We start from the raw sequence: 21208 nt of genomic DNA, 5'->3' as shown, positions 1-21208 counted from the left end.
TTATTTATACAGATACATAGTATGTACAAATATATTTATTTTTTCAAAAATGTCAACAATTGTTGAAAATAATTGAAACTCAAAGATAACTCATAATAGTTTAAGAAAACAATGTAGTGCATACTGCAATTTTATTTAAAATGAGAGGAAGGAAGTGCCCCGGGAGCCATTCACCCCCTTTACTTGAAGTGGAAGGAGGTATCCGTCTCAAAAAAAAAACAAAAAACAAAAAACAAAACAAAACAAAAAATAACAAAACAACAAAAAACCTATAACCTACATAGCATAGTGACCTAATCTTTTCAACTCTATCTCTAAAGTAAATAGGCTAGCAATATTTTTTACAAAGAGGAGGCCTTGCCTCTGAAATGTCCTTACTAGGACATCACTCGCTAAGGATTGCCTATAGTAAACAGAACCTAGGATCTATGAAGCTATATAACTGTTTGAAGTATAAAATAGAGAGGTTTCATAATTTAAATGATCTAGCTATATGAGAAACTGCACGACCCTCACTTTAAGGTCATTTATTCTAGGTCACAAAGGCATGTCTGACTGGGAAAGAAAGACACAAGTATCAACCCAGTCCTGGACGTCTCTCTCTTTGTTTGAGCCTTTTGATTGCCTGTATTCTTAAAATTATTTAGAAGAGTGATACTGGTTTAGATGTCTGGGTTGTGCGCATCTGATTTGATAGTTTAATTCTGTGTGTTTGCTCAATGATAAAGGGCAATATATTTTTATATTATTACATATTGAAAAATTTTAAATACATTTCTAAATAACTCACAGATTAAAGAAGAAATCACAATAGAAAACACAACATCTTCTTTAATAAAGCAATGATGAATGTGTCATTTGTAAAAAATGTCAGGATGTAGCTAAAATAATAAATATAATTTTAGGTTTTCAATGAACTTACATTAATAATGAAATTTCAAATATGTGATACACTTATGTTAATAAAATAAAGGAATATGAGATAAACAAAGAAATATATTGAAGAAAAATATGTGTATAAATGTACAAATAGAAAACTAACCCTCAAGAAAGTGGACAATAAAAATCCTCTTACTTAAAAAGAAATAGACATTTATCAGTCTAAATAGTATTAATTCTTCAAAATTCCATATAAAAGGTAACTTTACCTTCTTTATCATACATTAAAACCATACAATTAAAAGGGAGAAATAGAAACATTAGTTCAAATATTGAAGAAGAGTTAAATATGAGAAAATGCCATGAACAAATTCTTGCTTAAAAATTTAAAATGGAGGAATACTGGCATTTTTATGTAAAACTATTCATTACCAAATTTATGTGAGAAAAACAGGATCATTTTTAAGACCACAATTTTTAAAATTTAATTTTTTGGGGGTCCCCATATCCCTGCAAATGGCACTGGATATGTATTATTCTCTGTTCATGTTCTATCAAGTCTCCAACTTGCAGTTAATTCCTATGTTATCCAACACATTTTAGAGAATTCAAATTAAACATAAAAAGGAAATGTTACCAAACTCATTTTATGAGGATAGAATAAAAGAAGTGAGAACAGAAATGACAGCAGAAAATAACATTTAAAAATCAATATGAATATAGACATAAAGCACTAAGTAAAATATTAGGAAGCTGAATTCTTCAGTGTATTAAAAATGCATCATAGTCAAGTAAAATTTATATAATGAGTGCCATTTGGGGAGATATTAGACAATAGTTAATAACATTGCGGACCTGCCTATGAAATTCCCATTCTTACTCTTCAACCTGAAGTATTTTCTCTAAAAGCACATTTACACATAAGTATGTCTAATGAAACATACTAGACAACTCATTGTAATATGGTTTGTAAGATACTCTGAATATTGAGGGGAAACCTACATGCTATTTAATAGGGAATAAAGAAATAAACATTCGTATGATGGGAAACAGTGAAAATAATTGACTAGAACTGTTTATAGCAACATTGCTATATATAAAATAAAATTAAAAATTAATATTTCAGGGAGTTACATAAATTATGACAAATTCATGTTAAGTTTAAAAACATTATGAATAATTCTATTATTTATGGGCATATATATGTATGTAGTGAAAATAAAAAAGCAGTCATGGAAATGATAAACTCAAAATTTAGAATGGTGTTTACCTCTATGCAACAATAGGGATATATAGAAGCCTTTAAATTGTTATTCTTAATATATTTACTTAAAAATATATATATACTGACATAAATATCCTAGAATGTTTATGTCTGAGAAAGCTAATCATGGTACATGAATGTTTTCATTTTACATATATTTTTCAATATTTTAAAATAAAAAACAATGTTAAGAAATAAAATTGGCCAGGCGCGTGGCTCACACCTGTAAACCCAACACTTTGGGAGGCTGAGGTGGGTGGATCACCTGAAATCAGGAGTTTGAGACCAGCCTGACCAACATAGTGAACCCCGTTTCTACTAAAAATACAAAAATTAGCCAGGTGTGATGGTGTGCGCCTGTAATCCCATCTGCTCGGGAGGCTGAGGCAGGAGAATCGCTTGAATCCAGGAGGCAGCAGCTGCAGTGAGCCGAGATGGTGCCACTGCACTCCAGCCTGGGCAACAGAGCAAGACTCAGTCTCAAAAGTAAATAAATTTTTTAAAAAATGAAATAAAATTATATTCCATCATGTATTTCTGTAAACATCAAAATTTTTTAAATCTGAGTTCTAAAAGCATAATGGTTTGTTTACATTGTCATACAAATCTGGAATTAGATAAGAAGAAACCAGTTTGAAAAGATTATTAATATAAGGTGAAGGGAACTCTTGATAGCAATGGGAGGAAGTTCTTACCATAAGATCTGTAAAAGTCTTCAAGGTCAGGCAGAAAAAGGCTCTTCTTTTAATAGGGAGGAACAAACAAGGCTAGAAAAAAAATGCAGTATGGGCGAGTGGAAAGAGGTGAGTAGTATGATGGGACCACAGGGAACGTGTGTTTCCCTGAGTTAAGCAACTTCTCAGAAGGGTCCCTTAGAGAATAAGTGTGTTTCTGGATCAAAATGAGGATGAGTCAAAGTTCAGGGGCCTAAGGAAAGGAGAGAAGCTTCACTAAAGTCAGATAAGCCAGGTATTTAGTCCAGATTTTTTAGTGGGTAAAAACATTTGAGCTATTCATTATTTAGGTAAAGAATGAGAATTTGGAGAGTATATCTGGCCTAGTCATAGGGAACAAAGGTATCACCTGCAAATCATTTGAAGAAGGGTGATTCTTTGCAATATCCTTGTCAAGAATACACAGGTTGGGGATTTCTTTAACCATCACTCTTCAGAAACCACAGGTTTCAGGTTAGGTTTAACATTATCAAAATTTCAAAGTCAGTAAATGGTAATCTGTGTATATGGTGTCTCCAAAACCTATTTGACAAGTTTTTTTGGGTCTAGTCTTTTAAGTAAAACCAGTGCATTTCCTTATCTAACATTAGAAACTGGGTTATATTGGAAAGAGACTTGGAGTGGTCAGTGGAAGATCTAAGTCACAGCTCTCAAACCCATAGCCAAATCAGGCCAGCAGCATTATTAAGAATGACTGGCTCAGTTCATGTTGCTTGTCTGCTTGGATGGTCTATATTTTTTATTTGTTTGCTAATAGATTTCAGTGCATTTCAGTTGGCATGCACTCTTCACATCCCAAAGACAAGCCACGGCCCCACTGCCTTCGCCGTTTGTCTCACAGGTTTATATTTCTTTACTGACCAATGAAGAATTTGAGCTTGCCACCCATAGTCTAAATCATAATCCAGTTACTCTAGAAGCCCATGTCATATGGTTTTCCTGAATGTTAATATTTTTGTGTAATTACTTTGAGATTAGACTAGATTAAATTGAAAGTACTTTCTGAGTTCTAAAATGTTGCACTGTTAGTAGATATTTTAGTAAGGACATTTTTCACAAGCAAGATCTTTAATTATAAAAGGACATAAATATAAAAACATTGAAAACATTGAATACATTCATAATAACTTCAGTTAATTTATTTACTTAAAATAGTTTTTTTTCTAAATAAAAGATTTTTAAAAGATCAAACCAAAACTGTATATGGAAGATACATTTGAACCTACTTATCTCCCAGTAAATAAAAATTTGAAAAAAACATTCATAGGAAAATATGATCTTTAGCTTCAGCATAAGCATATTTTTGTGTAATTCTGCAGAACAGCAGAACAAAAGTGATTACATTTGAAACACTGTTAAATTTTTAAAGAATAAGCTTAAAGCCATTATAGAATGCAATTGCAGCAAAAGTGTGAATATCTAGATAGACGTTTATAATTTGTCTCAGACTAACATAAAACAATTTAAGATACTTTTGTTCATATGTTAAAAAAATGAATACAAGTGAAACTGAATATATATAAAATAGTGTGTTTAATTATCAGAGTCCTAAGATGTTTGTTTTGATTAAAACACACATTTATATCTACATTTTATCATTGTTTTTAACGATTCTTTTGCTATTGAAAAGTAATTTTCATAATAAAATATTAAAGCAATAACTACAAATCATTGTTATTAAACAAAATTAAACATTGAACAAGAACTATTTTTATTTTCACAAATTAAAATACATCATAAATATCTCATCTTTTTGCTATTTTTTTTACAAAGTCGACAAAAACTGATTTGGATCGGAATCTGTATGGTGTAGAATGGAGACCAACTGCTGATAAGAGAGACAGAGGGAATACTGTAGCTAATTAACGTTGCTTTATGCAGAACATCTGTCTGCCCATTCTTCTGGCACTTTTTTTGTCTATTCTCAGAATGTACAATAACATTGATCTCTAGTTTAAAGCCACACACTACTAGAAACATCAGTTTCTGTAGATTTTAAATTAATGACCCTACTTTGCTTATCTAACAGTGTAAAATAAGATAATAGATATTACAACACCAAGGGGGATGGTGTTAAACCATGAGAAACCACCCCCATGATCCAATTACCTCCCACTAGGCCCTGCCTCCAGCATTGGAGAATACAATTTGACCTGAGATTTGAGCTGGGACACAGAACCACACCATATTAATCTCAATGGCTTATTGAGTATTTTGAAGAAAATGCACTTTAAAAATGGCAGGTGCAAAAATAATGCTGCCTGATATCTTTCAATTTTTGTTCTTGCTTTAAACTTCCACATAATACTAAAAGATACTATTACTGAGTTTACTTTTTTATACATGAAATTTAAGGTTAAGAAAAATTACTAATGTCACACTCTCATTAAAGCAAACAATGTACAACTCCAGGAAATGTGGTGAAAGAGTTTGGAATATATCATCCCAAAATATCTCTGCAGATATGTCTTTATAGTATTGTCTCTTAACCTAAGATATCTCTTAATCTAAACCAATGTAAAAATAATTGCATTGGTTTAGTGTATTAGTCCATTTTCACACTGCTGATAAGGACATACCTGAGTCTGAGAAGAAAAATAGGTTTAATTGGACTTACAGTTCCACATGGCTGGGGAGGCCCTCAGAATCATGGTGGGAAGCAAAAGGCATTTCTTACATGGAAGCAGCAAGAGAAAATGAGGAAGATACAAAAGTGGAAACCCCTGATAAAACCATCAGATCTCGTGAGACTTATTCACTACCACCAGAACAGTATTGGGGAAACCACACTCATGATTCAAATTATCTCCCACCAGGTCCCTCCCATGACATGGGGAATTATGAGAATACAATTTAAGATGAGATTTGGGTGGGGACACAGAGCCAAACCATATGATTCTGCCCCTGGCCCCTCCACATCTCATGTCCTCACATTTCAAAACCAATCATGCATTCTCAACAGTCCCCTAAAGTCTTAACTCATTTCAGCATTCACCAAAAAGTTCACAGTCCAAAGTCTCATCTAAAACAAGGCAAGTTCCTTCCACCTGTGAGTCTGTAAAATCAAAAGCAAGCTACTTACTTTCTAGATACAATGGAGGTACAGCTATTGGGTAAACACCTATGCCAAATGGGAGAAATTGTCCAAAACAAAGGAGTTATAGGGCCCATGCAAGTCTGAGATCCGGCGGGGCAGTTAAATTCTAAAACTCTAAAATGATCTCCTTTGTCTCCACGTCGTGCATCCGGGTCACACTGATGCAAGAGGTATGTTCCCATAGTCTTCCAAAGCTCCGCCCTTGTGGCTTTGCAGGGTATAGTCCCCACTCCTGGCTGCTTTCACAGGCTGGCATTGAGTGCCTGCTGCTTTTCCAGGTGCTCGGTGCAAGCTGTTGGTGGATCTACCATTGGGGAGTCTGGAGAATGGTGACCTCCTTCTCACAGCTCCACTAGGCGGTGCCCCAGTAAGGACTCTGTGTGGGGCCTCTGACGCCACATTTTCCTTCGGCACTGCCCTAGCAGAGGTTCTCCATGAGGGCTCTGCCCCTGCAACAAACTTTTGTCCTGGCATCCAGGCGTTTCCATACATCTTACATCTAGGTGGAGGATCCCCAACCTCAATTCTTGACTTCTGTGCACCTGAAGGCTTAACACCACATGGAAGCTGCCAAGGTTTGGGGCCTACATCCTCTGGAACAATGGGCCACGCTGTACCTTGGCCCCTTTTAGCAATGGCTGGAGCAGCTGAGAAGCAGGGCACCAAATCCCTAGGCTGCAAACAGCATGGGAACCCTGATCCTGGCACACAAAACCATTTTTTCCTCCTAGGTTTTCTGATCTGTGATGGGGAGCTGCCATGAAGACCTACGACATGCCCTGGAGACATTTACCCATTGTCTTGGGGATTAACATTTGCTCCTTGTTACGTATGCAAATTTCTGCGGTCAACTTGAATTTCTCCTCAAAAAATGGGTTTCTCTTTTCTAATGCGTTATCAGGCTGCAGATTTTCTGAACTTTTATGCTCTGTTTCCCTATTAAAATGGAATGCTTTTAACAGCACCCATTTTGTTTCTGTCTTCTGAGCCCTCACACTGCTCCAACCTCGGCCTGATACCCAGTTCCAAAGTCATTTCCACATTTTCTGGTACCTTTTTAGCAACACGCAACTCCCAGTACCAATTTACTGTATTAGTCCTTTTTCACGCTGCTGATAAAGACATACCCGAGACCGTGAAGCAAAAGAGATTTAATTGGACTTACAGTTCCACATGACTGGGGAAGCCTCAGAATCATGGTGGGAGGTGAAAGGCACTTCTTACATGGCAGCCGCGGTAGAAAACTGAGGAAGATGCAAAAGCGGAAACCCCTTATCCTATCAGATCTTGTGAGACTTATTCACTACCATGAGAACAGTATGGGGAAAACCGCCCCCATGATTCAAAGTGTCTCTCACCGGGTCCCTTCCGCAAAATGTGGGAATTGTGGGAGTATAATTCAAGATGAGATTTGGGTGGGGACACAGAGCCAAACCATATTATTTAGGTTATCTATTTAACCTAAATAGACAGTAAAACAATGTGCTGTCTGAGCCTTGGTTCCTCATCATTTTAGTCATTCCAGATCGTCAAAAATAGATAGGTTTGTTTAAATAAGATAATAAATGCAATGTATTTCATACAGTGCCTGCCAATATACCATAATAAGAACAGCTATGTCCACTGTAACATTTAGAATAATTAGAATGGGCCAAATACTTTGCTTGATTAGATGAGAGAGAGAAAGAGAGGGAAGAGAGAGAAAGATCATGGCTAACATTTACACTAACACAGAAGTTAAGTATCATATTCATAAGCGTTTTAAAGTTGAATAAGCACAGAGAATTTAAGTAAGTGAACAAAGGACACATAGTCAGTAGGATATGTCTCTCTACTCCTGTACCCCTGCTCAAAGTCTGTTCTCATCTTACTATGCCAGTGTAGTGGAGGCATATTTTTAACTTTATTCTTTTAGGGTTTTGTGCTGGCCCTGAGAATTAAATTGACATAAGACAGATTAACAGGAAACAGGCATGCACATTTGTTTACCATGAGTTTTACATGACACGAGAGCTTTCATAAAGAAATGAAGATCCCCTAAACAAATGAAAACCCAAAGAAGCAGTTAGTGTTGAATGTTTATATAATGGGTTTGACAAATAGTAGTCAGTTGTGAAAATGTGAAAAGGCAAAGGGATTTGGGTTAAGAGAGTTAACTGGGTGGAGAACTGACTAGAAAGATAAGGGTAAGTTTAACAAAGCTTGAGTTTACAGATGTCCCTTAGTCTCAACTTTTTGCCCTTGATGATAAGAATGATGTTTTCCTTGTGGTATAGGGAGGGCATCTTTTATATGAGAATTTTATCTCCTGCTTTTAAGAAGAAGAAAGAATATCACCATTATTTTTGCACCTGCCATTTTTAAAGTGCATTTACTTCAAAATAGGCAATATGCCATAGAGATTGATACGGCTTGGCTCCATGTCCCAGCTCAAATCTCACATCAAATTGTAATCTCCATTGTTGGAAGTGGGGCCTGGTGGGAGGTAATTGGATCATGGGGGCAGTTCTCATGGTTTAACACCATCCCCCTTGGTGTTGTCACTCATGATAGTGAATTCTCAAGAGACCTGGTTATTGAAGTGTGTAGTACCTTCCCCCTCTCTCTCTTTCTGCTGTTCTGGCCATGTGAAGTGCCTGGCTCTCCCTTTGCCTTTTGCCATGATTGGAAACATCCTGAGGACTTCCCAGAATCAGAAGCCACTATGCTTCCTGTACAGTCTGCAGAACCGTGAGCCAATTAAACCTCTTTTCTTCATAAATTACCCAGTCTCATGTATTTTTTTTTTTTATAATAGTACAAGAGCAGGCTAATACAAAGGTATATTTTGGAGTGACATATACTGAACTCTTTCACCACATTCCCCGGAGTTGTGCAATATGTGTTTGTTTAATAAGCATGTGACATTAGTAATTTTTCTTAACCTTAAATTTCATGTATAAAAAAGCAAGCATAATAATAAAATCTTCATAGTATTATGTGGAAGTTTAAAGCAAGAAAAATAATTGAGAGAGATCTGAAATTTATCCTGACACACAGTAGGCCGTATTAAATATACTTTATCAACTGGGAACGAAAGGCAGCTGTTAAACATAAAGCTTACATTTGTACAAGTTAGATTATTTTTGAACTAAATACCTCTATTACTTCCATTCGAGCCAAAATAATTTATATTTCAATGTTTTACCTGTTTCTTGATCATACTGCTTTAATACAAGATCTAAAATGTTCTAAACTGTTATATATTTCCCCACAAATTGGATGTAGTCCCTTAAAATTTTCTGCAGTTCAATTTAATATAATTTATTTCTTTCCTAAGACAGTTTTACAGATAACTCCACAGTCCAGACTATTTTAAATATTGACATAGGATGTTCTACAAGACAAGAATATTGCCATTTTCACACAATGCTTAGGTAAAAAGGATTTTTAGGTAGCATTTCCATATACATGAGCCAATCCAAATCCTTTTAAAAATGTTTATTCAAATATGCAACTCTAAATCATTACTAACCAGGGCTTTAATTTTTACAAATTTTATATTTATATGAAATATATTATTTTGGAATTTGCTCTTTACTGATGATTTATTAGTTAAGCTGTGAGTTTATAGCCATTATATTCAACAATGGATTTTTTAACCACTCAGAATAGGAGAGATGTTTCTATAATGGGTTTCTTTCCTGCTTTAGGTTTCTAAGAACAGAAGATACAAATTTCTACCTCCACTTTAAAAAAACCTAATAATGCTATATATTAGCGGTGAATAAATACTCAAACCCTCATCTTCAGGGCAACTTCTTCTCTTACTTACCTATATAAGACCGAAAATACCACTGGCCACTGCATGCAAACAAAGAGGCAGATAGGGTTTTCATAAATTTCCCATTGACCCAGTGTCACCGCCAAATGCATATTCTAAATAGGAGAGTCTAGTCACCATGTTAACGTAAACTATTGCTTATGAGCTCCTTTTAGCTAAATAAGAGAGAGAAACAGGCTCTCATTTTACCTCAGTTAATGGGAGTTAATTAGAATGATTCCTGGGAATTTAGTTTAAATAGGAAAAAAGACTCAATAGCTACACAGAAAAGGCCTGAAGGAAGATAGAACACTGTGAAATATCACGAAGAACTTGTTCATAGTGCATCTGAGTTGAGCAGTAGTACTGGAGGCTCTGTGGTGGTAATAAATACAAGGTTAGATTAGAGATTTTTCAAAGGTGTAAGTAACATCCAATAAGATAAACCAAGAAAGCCATTGTCTTTCCTGCAAATTCCTGCATAGGGGCCCTCATTGCCTAAACATTTTAAGTACACATGTCTCAGTACTTCTGGTGTCTTCTCGTCAGGTTTAACTATTATGTCAATATATTACATTTGAAAATTGGTAAACAGACTTCTGCTTTTAAATTTGAAAGTATAACCCCTCCACGACTCACATGCCATTACAAGCAACTAGAAAATAATACACAAGATTTGCAACAATTGTTTTAAGACATTATAATAGTCAAGACAGGACTGTGATTTCAGCAGGAAGAAAAATGAATGAGGTAAATCCTACAACTATTCCAGTGTTTTTCCAGAGGAGATTTTCTCACTATGGAGGAAGAAAGGGAAAACTCCAAACACAAAAAGCTTGTGGTCTTAGTGAATTGTGGAGAAAAACAAAATTTCAGAGGGTTCTGCTAGAGGCCACTACATATAGAGGACTCTGAGGGTAAAGACTATACAGAAGTAAGCATAACTCAGAGATAAGAAAGAGGTGACTCTTAAAAAATCACTGGAGGCTGATGGATCAAACCATTTCTGAAAACTCATCCTAGACTTTTCATTTATGGAAAAGCATTTATGATGTCAGTTTCTGGCTCTTGCAACTAGAAAGACCGATCCAATAAGGATATACCATATTTTCATTCTAAACTCAACATTCCCTATTACTTTATAAATTTAGGATGTAAAGTAATGATAAATTGGTATTTTATAACAATCATAAAAATCAGAAAGTGCTTAATAGATGAGTACTTGGATGGATGATTGGTAGTTAGTTAAGTTGGTGTTTTTATTGTTTCATGTAGTTTAGACCCTGGCATCGTAGTCAATTCCCTGAAATTTGCATTATGCTTTTCAAAGAGAATTAATTTAAAGACAGTTCTGTTCATTTTCACCAAGTTAAAGAAAAGAATGCAATGGGTAAGACCTCACCCCTGACGATATACATTCACATGTATCAGAAAAAAATGCAGGTAAAACTCACAGAAGAAAAATATCTGATTTTTTAAATGTTAGAACAATTATGATAAAGATAATGAAATAATTAAATATAAATTTGACAGTAAAACTAAACAAGAAGAAAAATGTTATTTTAAAATTCTCACAGAGAACTTTGTCATAAATTTCACAACATGTATCACAAATGTCCTACCATGCTCCTGTAAAATGATTAAATCTAGTTGTTTTTCTCAAGCAAGCTCATTCAGATTTTAGCTAAAGACATTTTTCTTCACAATTCTAGAGTTTGAATTTAATTTTCAAATTACTGCTAAATGTCATAGCTCTGATTACCCATATTAAAATTAGCAGCATTTAGCATGGCTCTCATATCAGAGTATAAATGAATGAAAACAAGAGACTGTAAATTTATCATTAAAATGTAATATGGTCTTGATTTCTTTCATATGGACTGATGAAGAGACAGATAAGTAGAACTTTTTTTATAAACTTACTAAGTTTCAATACTTACCAGTGATACAGGGACTTATCAGGTATCCCAGCCTGTCTTTAAAAGATTCAATATGGCTTTCTGGTACACTGTTTGTACAGACTTTGTAAGGTAACTGGTCTATTTAAAAACTTTTTCAGATTCAGCCTTTACTTTAAACATATCATATCAATAAAGCATATGACAGATGGGAAATGATCTGAGTTGATCCTGTGCAGAAAAAGTGGAAAAAGTGAGGAAATCCAAATAAAATCTGTAGTTTAGCTTATTGTTTCAATGTTACCATTTAATATTTGGTGGATGTTTTATAGTTATGTAAAAGAAATATATCACAAATGTAATATGTTAACTTTAGAAGATGCTGTCTTATGTAACATGTTAACTTTAGGAAATGTTATGTAATATGTTAACTTTAGAAGATGGACAAATGTATTATTGTTAGGTTGTTAAGAAAGATGGATGAATGGTATAAAGAAACTATGTTTTATTGTTAAACGTTTCTGTAAATCTAAAATCACTCCCACAAAATGTGTATTTTATAAAATAAATTATACTTAGGTTAATATATTTTATTCACTTTCATATCTCTTGGAGATACCTTCTTAAATTCTGAGATAGAAAAAATCACCTGGAAGCCACTCAGTTTGATGGCTATTTTACTTTATTAATAGCCACAAAATACAGCTTAACTTGGTCTCTGACTCTGCCGGTGAAGGATGAGATGCAGTTTTCCGTTTAGAAGATCATGTTACGGAGTGCTGTGTGCTCTTGCATGTGGTGCTTCCTATTGCTGGAATATTCTGCTTTCCTACTAAATTCATACTCTTTCTTCAAGACTACTTCAGTATCTTCTCTTCTGTATATGTTTCTCTAACTTTCCCTACTCTTTAGAAAAATGTAATACACTTCAATGTATTAAAAATTTATACTTTATACATTTATATAATCTCTCATTGTAGTTCTGAAATAGTGTTTATCACAATTAACTGTGGAACTTCTTTTCCCAGCATCAAACTCTCATTTCATTTAGGATAATACCTTAGAATCTGAGTCTTTAGTAGGAATTCTCCCTTCAGAGAAACTATACTTTGAGATATACTGTCTTATGTAACAGTAACACACTTCATATACGATTCTGTACCAAGCATGATAATTTATTGAAAAGTATACCCACAAAATTGAATAGTTAAATAATTAAAAATAGGTTAAAAAAAGGCAAAAGTAAGTTGTATTTAAATTCTTAAGACTTAGCTTAAAAAACATGTTCATGAAACTTATGCAAAGACAGCCAGGCTCCAAGGTTGCACCTTGTTCATAGAGCCTTCCTGGTAACTCACTTATATTTGGTTTTCATTGAAAGTATTTTCAAATGGATAAGCAAAATTTATAATTTTCGCTTATTTTAATGTTTTTTTTTTAAAAAGCAAAACATGTGATTGATGTGTTAAAATTGCCTAAGCTGAGAGAGTTTATCAAAGCAATTGGTGTTTGCAAATGGCCCTGGCAATTCTAACAATTAGAAGGCGCTCTATAGCAGTGATCTCCAAGCACCTCTGTTTGTACATAACATAAATTAATTTCAAGAATTTTCTCCCTTATACATTTTGAGTTGAAATTTAACATTTTTCACCATAAATTCTAATATAATTGAAAGGGTATAATTTATTGTGTATTCTATGTATTGATATTTTAAAATAAATAATCATATCACCGATTTAGTTTTATCCAATGAAAACTAAATATTTTGCAATATACTGCCCAATATCAACTCTTTAAATACTGTCATAAAAAAGCTTTTATTTAATACATATTCTGTTATAAATATGTTTTTGTTATACTCTGACTGCTGAATTTCACTTTAGTGTAATTTTTTTATGCTGACAAATTTTTTTAATCACTTACCATAATCATTCTCCAACAAAATTATGTACATAATATGTACTTATTTACAAAATGCATTTTCTATGATTGTACATAAAATGAGAAAATACTGTAGAATTTGAAGAAACAGTTGTATAATCTGATGTAAGATTTTTAAAGTGGATATTTTTATTATGGCTTCTGTTTTGTGAACAGATGGAAATGAAGTACAATGGAAAAATGAAGAATAGTTAGGAAGATATTGAGTAATAAGGCAAGAGATTTTGATGATCAGATTATCATGGCAACTGTAATTATGGTGAAAATTGATACCTTCCTGATTGTATTTTTAAAGTAGAGTCACAGAATTTACTAACAGATAGAGGTTGAGAAAGAAAAAAAAGAGAAGAGAGAGAGAAGAAAATGCAGAGATACCAGTAATTTATTTTTAAGACAGAGAGAAACTAGAAGAATGTAATTATCATGTACTACTTGGGAAGCTACATTTGGGACATATTAAGATGACACTTATCCATCCAAGTGACAATGTGGTAGAGGAAATTTGATTTGTGTCTGAAATTCAGAATAGATTTCTAGGCTAGAGACATAAAGTTGGAAGTCTACAGCATAAAGATTGTGCTTAAAGCCATGCAACTTGCTTAGGTTCCTGGAAAGTGAGTAAAGAAGAGGGTTAAGATAAAAAGAAACAGTTAAGAAGACTAAAACAGAGCAGAACCTGTCATGAATACAAAATGTAGCCAATGTTTCCAAAAGGAAGTAATTGGCTGCTTAAAATACTGGTGATGTTAGCTACAGGCAATATGCTCTATAGTAGATGTTCGGAACTTATTATTATTATTTTTAAATTTGTTAAGGGGGTAGATCTGTTAAGTGTTTGGGTTGGGGGGGGGAAATCTGGTAGATGATGAATATATCTATGGCCTTGATGGTAGTAATTATTTCATAGGTATATACTTATCCCCAACACATCTGTTTGTATACAAAAATATATACAGTTTTTACATGTCAATCACACCACAATTAAGTGGTTTTTAAAAATACTGGTGATGAATGAAGTAAGGTAGTGGATAAGAATTAACCATTGGATTTAACATTGTATAGCTTAGGGCTGACTGACAAGAAGAAGTGTGATGGTGGAGGAAGAGTAAAAGCCTATTTGGAATAGGATTAAGAGAATATGTAAGAGAATGTTCATGTGATGATGATAATGATCCAGTAGAGACACGGCAAAAAAATGATAATTCAGAAGAAGTTGAGAGGGGAGGTTATTGAAGCAACAGCCCTTATTGGGTGAGAGGACTTACTGCACAAGTAGAAGATTGTCCTTAGCTAGAAACAATCTACTCCTAATAGGAGTGAAAGCAGTTGAGAAACATAGATATTGAAAGGTAGATAGGTATATGGGACTGGTGGCTAAAATCTAGTCATCTGAAATGACTTCTGGATTTTCATTACAGAATTAAGATATCAAATCTTTGGCCAAGAAGGCATTTTTAATATGTTTATATTACATTGTGAACATAATGGGGGTGGGTATTCACAGAGAAAGCGTTTTAACTAGAAGCACATCTGTGTTTTGCAACTGCAATTAAAAGGCATTATCCTTTTATGTCATCTGTTATATTACTAGGGGAGATGTTATTTATAGAAAAGAAAAAATATAAAATCCATGGGGAGCTTAAAAGGCATAGTGAAAAACAAAATTAATTTCAATGATCTCTATAATAATTCAGAAGTCAAAATATATTTACAAGTGCACTATCAATCAAGCTCTTGTGATTAAACTTATAGTAACTCTATTCATTTATTTATTTGTTTGTTTATTTATTTATTTATTTTTGAGATGGAGTCTTGCCCTCTCGCCCAGACTGGAGTACAGTGGCACAATCGCGGCTCACGGCAACCTCTGCCTTCTGGGTTCAAGGAATTCTCCTTCCTCAGCCTCCTGAGTAGCTGGGATTATGGCTGCGCACCACCGCGCCCAGCTAATTTTTTGCATATTTAGTAGAGACAGGGTTTCACCATGTTGGCCAGGCTGGTCTCAAACTCCTGACCTCGTGATCTGCCTGCCTCGTCCTCCTAAAGTGCTGGGATTACAGGTGTCAGTCACTGCCCCAGGCCAGTAATTCTCTAAATCATCCTTCTTTGCTACATAACTTGTAAGACATTGGTTAACTCAACCTAAGGAGTATGCTACCCTTATTACTATCCCCCTAAAAAGAAAATCTGACAAAAGTGAGATTTTTTTGTTTCCTGAAGTTGTGAATTATTTTATGCACTTCAAGTCTTGATAATTTATCCATAAGTATTATCATGCTAAGGTAAGAACTTGTTTGAAAGTCTATGTTTTAAATTATTAATTGAAAATCATTAAAATTAACATGCTTTAGAGATTATTTTTGAAAATGGTAGAAACCTCTACCATAATTGAATTATATGGTAGTTTTAAAACATTGTATTATGCACTTCCAAAAATATGTCCTGTGGTATACATATTATCACCTTCATTTCATAGATGAGAAAAGAGTCTCAAAATATGTAGTTTCCCCCAAAACATAAAGGCAAGTCTTTGAAAAAGACCGTACTGCAATTAAGAATGCTGAGACTCCAATGTTCTTTCTAAACAGTTCTGTGCTGCTAGTCAAGAGGATTTGTCAGAATTAGCTTACACTTTCATGCATCCTTCCCTCATGGCATCCCAGTAAAGGCTTCCAGGTTTTGTAGTTCTACTAGCTGACCACAAGAGACTTTTAAGGAAGATTAAGAAGTTTTACTCCATAGCTAGAATACATTTAGCTCTCTCATCTTTCTGTCTTATTGATTCCCTTCAAGTCACTGCATCACTGAGTGCCCTGGAAAAGTATTTTGCTACCATTCTTTCACCACTTATTCTTATTCTTATTCTTATTCTTATTCTTATTATTTTTTGATGCTCTGGATGATAGCAGTGGAGGGAAGAATTTCTGTCAATGTATTTTGATATCTTGCTGTTATCACATAAGCACTGGGAAACTATCACACAAAACCTCAACTGGCCTAGTTTCCCATTTCTTAGGTCATATTCTACTTCTACACAACCTTGAAAGTAAAATGTTAAATGCAATGCATCATTTACTTCAATTTAATATACTCTCTATGATTTTGTGTTTGCTCCATATTATATATGCACTATTTTCCTTAAATATGAAAAGGCAAAAAAAAAATGCACACAATTTAGCTATTTTTAAAGTGCATTTTTATGAAGGATTAAAAAAAAATCCTATTTGGAAAAGCTAAGAAGTAAAAACCACAGCATTTGGCTCCTTTTCAATGTAAGTAAATATATAAACAGCCTGTTGAAATGCAGATCTCCTTCATAAGAAAAGTTCCCATTGGAGTTGGACCGTCATGTTCATTTTTACTTTATTGATATTTAGGACTTTGAAAACATAAAAATATACTTCTAAAATATGTTCTTTAAATTTTAATCAGAAAAATCTGGGTAGGTTTAGATGTGAGTATTTTAGTCCATAACAGCTTTAAAAAAACAATTTTGAAAACAAATTAGGGTGTAACTGCAATTGGTTCTTTTAGATCAATTAGTGTAAAAATATGTATGTCATAAACCTTTCACCTAAAGCATCTTACTTATTCTGTGCCATATTTAGCAACATCACAGGTATTTTAATGATCGAACAAACAAATTTATTTACAAATCAAGTGAAGGTGACTCTAAAAAAACACATTAGAAAACACTACAAGTTTTCCCATTATATTTAGAGGTGGAACAAATGAATGACCCACATTTGCACTAGGAAAGGAACTTATATTTTAATAGGACAAAAATTATTGTAGTATTAGAAATCATCTGTTGTTTTTATATTAAATAAACACTAAAAATGATATGACATACCTGACATAATCATAGGTTATATATCAGCAGGCTAATAAGTTGAAGAAATGTTTTGTCTTTATATATCCATGCTAGAAGGAATATTGCAGAAACACACTAAGAAAAAATGTAATCCTGGTGAAGGAGAGTAACTAAAAGCAGAGATTTAGGAATAGCAAAAATGAAGTTTTCTCTGCAAGTAAGGTAATTTATTCCATTATTCATCCACTATCTACTGATCTACTGAACACCCAAAATGTGGTAGACATTGTGCCTTTTTTCATTGTACACCTTTAAAAAAATCAACCCTTCAAATTACTTATCAAAAATTTTAATTCAATGTAATTTATTGAAAACTGCATAACTCCAAGAAGGGTGGGAAAAATTCACCTTAAAAATTAAGGCTATTGTATTATTTGAACATTCTAGGTTAGGGTCTATGAGATTTGCATGACCTAAAATGATATTTGACATCAGAAAAAAATGCATAGCTCTAAAAATAAAATTAATATTTGATAATAAACATCAATAAATGTTTAATTAGATGATTATTAAACAGTATTATAGTAACTAGTCAACAAGAATTCAACTTAGTTACATACAACTAAAATCACGAGGATAAAATTGATAAATTATTTTTAAAAGTAAACATTATTTTAAAAGACCATTTTAACATGTAATATAAGGACTTCAGAAATAAATACCCAGAGCCTACTTAAATTTTAAAATGGTAAATATATTCTTACCATTTTGTACTTTGTTAACAAAAACAGACTTTATATTTCACATGATGATTAGAGGAAGGAGGCAAATATATATGGAGCAGAGATCAACATATAATATGAGTATTTCTACAATGAATCATAGTTAGAAAAATAATAAAAATTTACAAACCAGTCACTTACCAAACTAAGAAACGTGTCTGAAGGGGGCGGATGGCTGGTCAGTGTAAAGATAGTTTTTAAACACAGTTTAGACTACCTCACTCATTACTTATTTTACCATAATGTGACACTTCCAAAGTAGACACCAACAATTATGGAAGTAAAAGCAACACAAGTTGAATGAGGAAGGTAAGAGGAAAACCTGAAAGTGTTTTTACTAAGACTGTACACTTAAATAATCAATGAGAGGAATTTATCAAAGCTCTCTCTTTTGTCCAACATAAACTGGAATCACAATGTTTTATTAGCCATAGTTTTAACCTTGCCTCCTGTTGAAGATAAATGTATCTTAGAATTTAAAAGAGAATCTAAAAGCTCAGCAGAAGGGAGAGCTATACCCATAGTATGCCAACATAGCAGGGAGATACTATCTTAATGACTCTGAGTTCATTCAGTGGCCTCTGCTTAGTAGAGTTAGAGGAAATGTTATGTAGTCACTAAAAGTATTCCTACACAAACAGCAGCAAATCAACAAGCTATCTTGATTAATTACTGTGTATTGATTATGAGGATCAGAGCATCTGAGAACACAGAAACCTGAAATTCCACAACATTTTTGGATTTCCATGTAATTGACATATTACTAATGGGGTTGAGACAAACAAAAATATTGGCAAGAGTAATTTAAATATGTTCTTTTTTAATGAAATGCTCTGATATAGTAGTCAAGAATCTGTGGCAGGTGAAGATCAATAGGAAACATGAAAATGAACTCCAGGAGTTTTATATACACGTCTATTTTTAAAAAATTAGAAGTTGACCAAAATTAACATAGTCTATTTTATTGTGATGTGCTATTATTCCTTGTTGATATTTAGGAGAGAGACAAGCATGTCTCTGAAATGTACATAATTAATTTCCTTAGAAAAATTGCAAGAAAAGCAAAAAAAAAAAAAAAAAAAAAAGAGCAGAAGACATATACCTTTAATCTTAGTCACTATGGTAGTCTGAACATCCTTTTGGGATAGATACAACAAGAAAAAGTCTATAGCCTAAGAATAAGTGTTTTGGCTTTGGATCCATTTCAAGGGGTGGCTTAAATTACCTATTTAGTCTTCCAGTCATCTTAAATCATACATCTGGTGAGGCGCTGCTGAATGTATGATTTTAGGGATGCTTCATATGACTTTTTGAAGAGAGGCAGGATTGGAAAAAGACAAAATCAACAACATAATATAAATTCCTCATTAGGCAATTCTGCAACTTGTGTTTTAGTGTTTTTTGTTTGCTTTTGTTATTTTCGTCACTTCTTTATGGGATAAGTGGACTAAAATTAACTGGAATTGTGAAGGCCATATGCAGTCAGCTCTCTGTTCTTGTTTGCAGAAATTATTAGGAGGAAGGCAATTTTTCTGGTGCCTTAAAAGTTACTCAGATGATTCATTCATTCATTAAAATATTTATTATCTACTATTGCATTGGGCACTCAGCTGAGATTAGAGATACCAGTGGTTAAGGAAGGCCACATCTCTTCCTTTATACAGCTTATAGTCTAGTGATAAAAGACTAGAATGGCCAAAATCCAGAACACAGAAAACACCAAACGCTGGAGAGGATGTGGAACAATAGGAAGGGTCATTCGTCACTACTCTGAGTGTAAAAATTGAATAACCATTGTGGAAGCGTGGGAGACAGAAAATGAGGTTAAGTACACAATGTAAGTGGGATCAAGAAAAATATTTCTAAACTAATACAGAAAAGAGAATTAAGATTTAGCCCAAGAAAAAGGGAAGGAGAATGCATTTCAGGTAATGAAAATTAAATGCTTAATGTTCCAGAGATCAGAGAACATCGCACATTTAAGGAGCTTAGTTTAATTCATATGTCCAAGCTTATAGTTTAAGAAGTGAACAATGTAGGAGCAGTAAACACCTGGGAGGAGTAAAACAATTGTGGATATCTCTTATTTTCTCTGCATCTATTTGGAATCAACAATAGGTATTCATAATTTTATTTTATTAACATGACCTTAATTTTCCTTGGGTAATTACCAGTTAGCATTTTCAGTGCATGCTATCATATTGGACTTTCTTCTTTTTCTGTAACTCCAAAGGTAAGCATGTGACTAAATCTGGCCAATGAAACTCAATTCCAGGTTGTTGATTTTTGTGTGTAGGGAGTGTGAGTGTGTGTGTGTGTGTGTGTGTGTGTGTTTGCATCCTCTGAGATTATAGTTTTGCTTTTCCTACGGGCTATTTCTGGAGAGATTGAATTCAGCCCGGAACTAGTAGGGGACATATTGTCCCAACAAAGAAAAACTCACCTGAAAATAGAGAAGACCCATTGGCCAAAGATGGAAGTAGAAAAGATGAGACATCATGACAATGTTTGTGCTCCTATACCTGGTCATAGAAGTCTAAAATTTCTCTCATATGTTGAGAGCCAAAATCTTTACATTTTACTTTTATTTGTTTATATGTTTATTTATGCTTTGCCAAAGCCATTTTACATGTCACTTTTATGTAAAGTAGTTTTGAGTAATAAATATGTAAATAAATGAATATTATTTATATAATAATCTCCCTTGTTTTGATGGGAATATAGACATGGGCTTTTCATGAATAAATATTGTACACCCCTTTCTTTGTGTTTAGTGTAAGAAAAAAATTAGGTGGATTTTAGTGAACCAGACCAATTGTTAATATAAAAAATAATAGCTAAATATTTGCTACCTGTTGTTCAGTTGTAGAATTTCATCTGACTGATTTCAGTTTTAGGCCACTCTCAGAGAGTTAACACCATAATTGATATAAGACCTATAGCTAAAGTAGGGAATTTTCTCCGCATCTCCTACCTTTAGATTCTACATCAATGATC

This window comes from Rhinopithecus roxellana, chromosome 16 (genome assembly GCF_007565055.1).
Source record: "Rhinopithecus roxellana isolate Shanxi Qingling chromosome 16, ASM756505v1, whole genome shotgun sequence".
Classification (NCBI taxonomy): Eukaryota; Metazoa; Chordata; class Mammalia; order Primates; family Cercopithecidae; genus Rhinopithecus; species Rhinopithecus roxellana.
Note: the sequence above shows the minus strand (reverse complement) of the source record.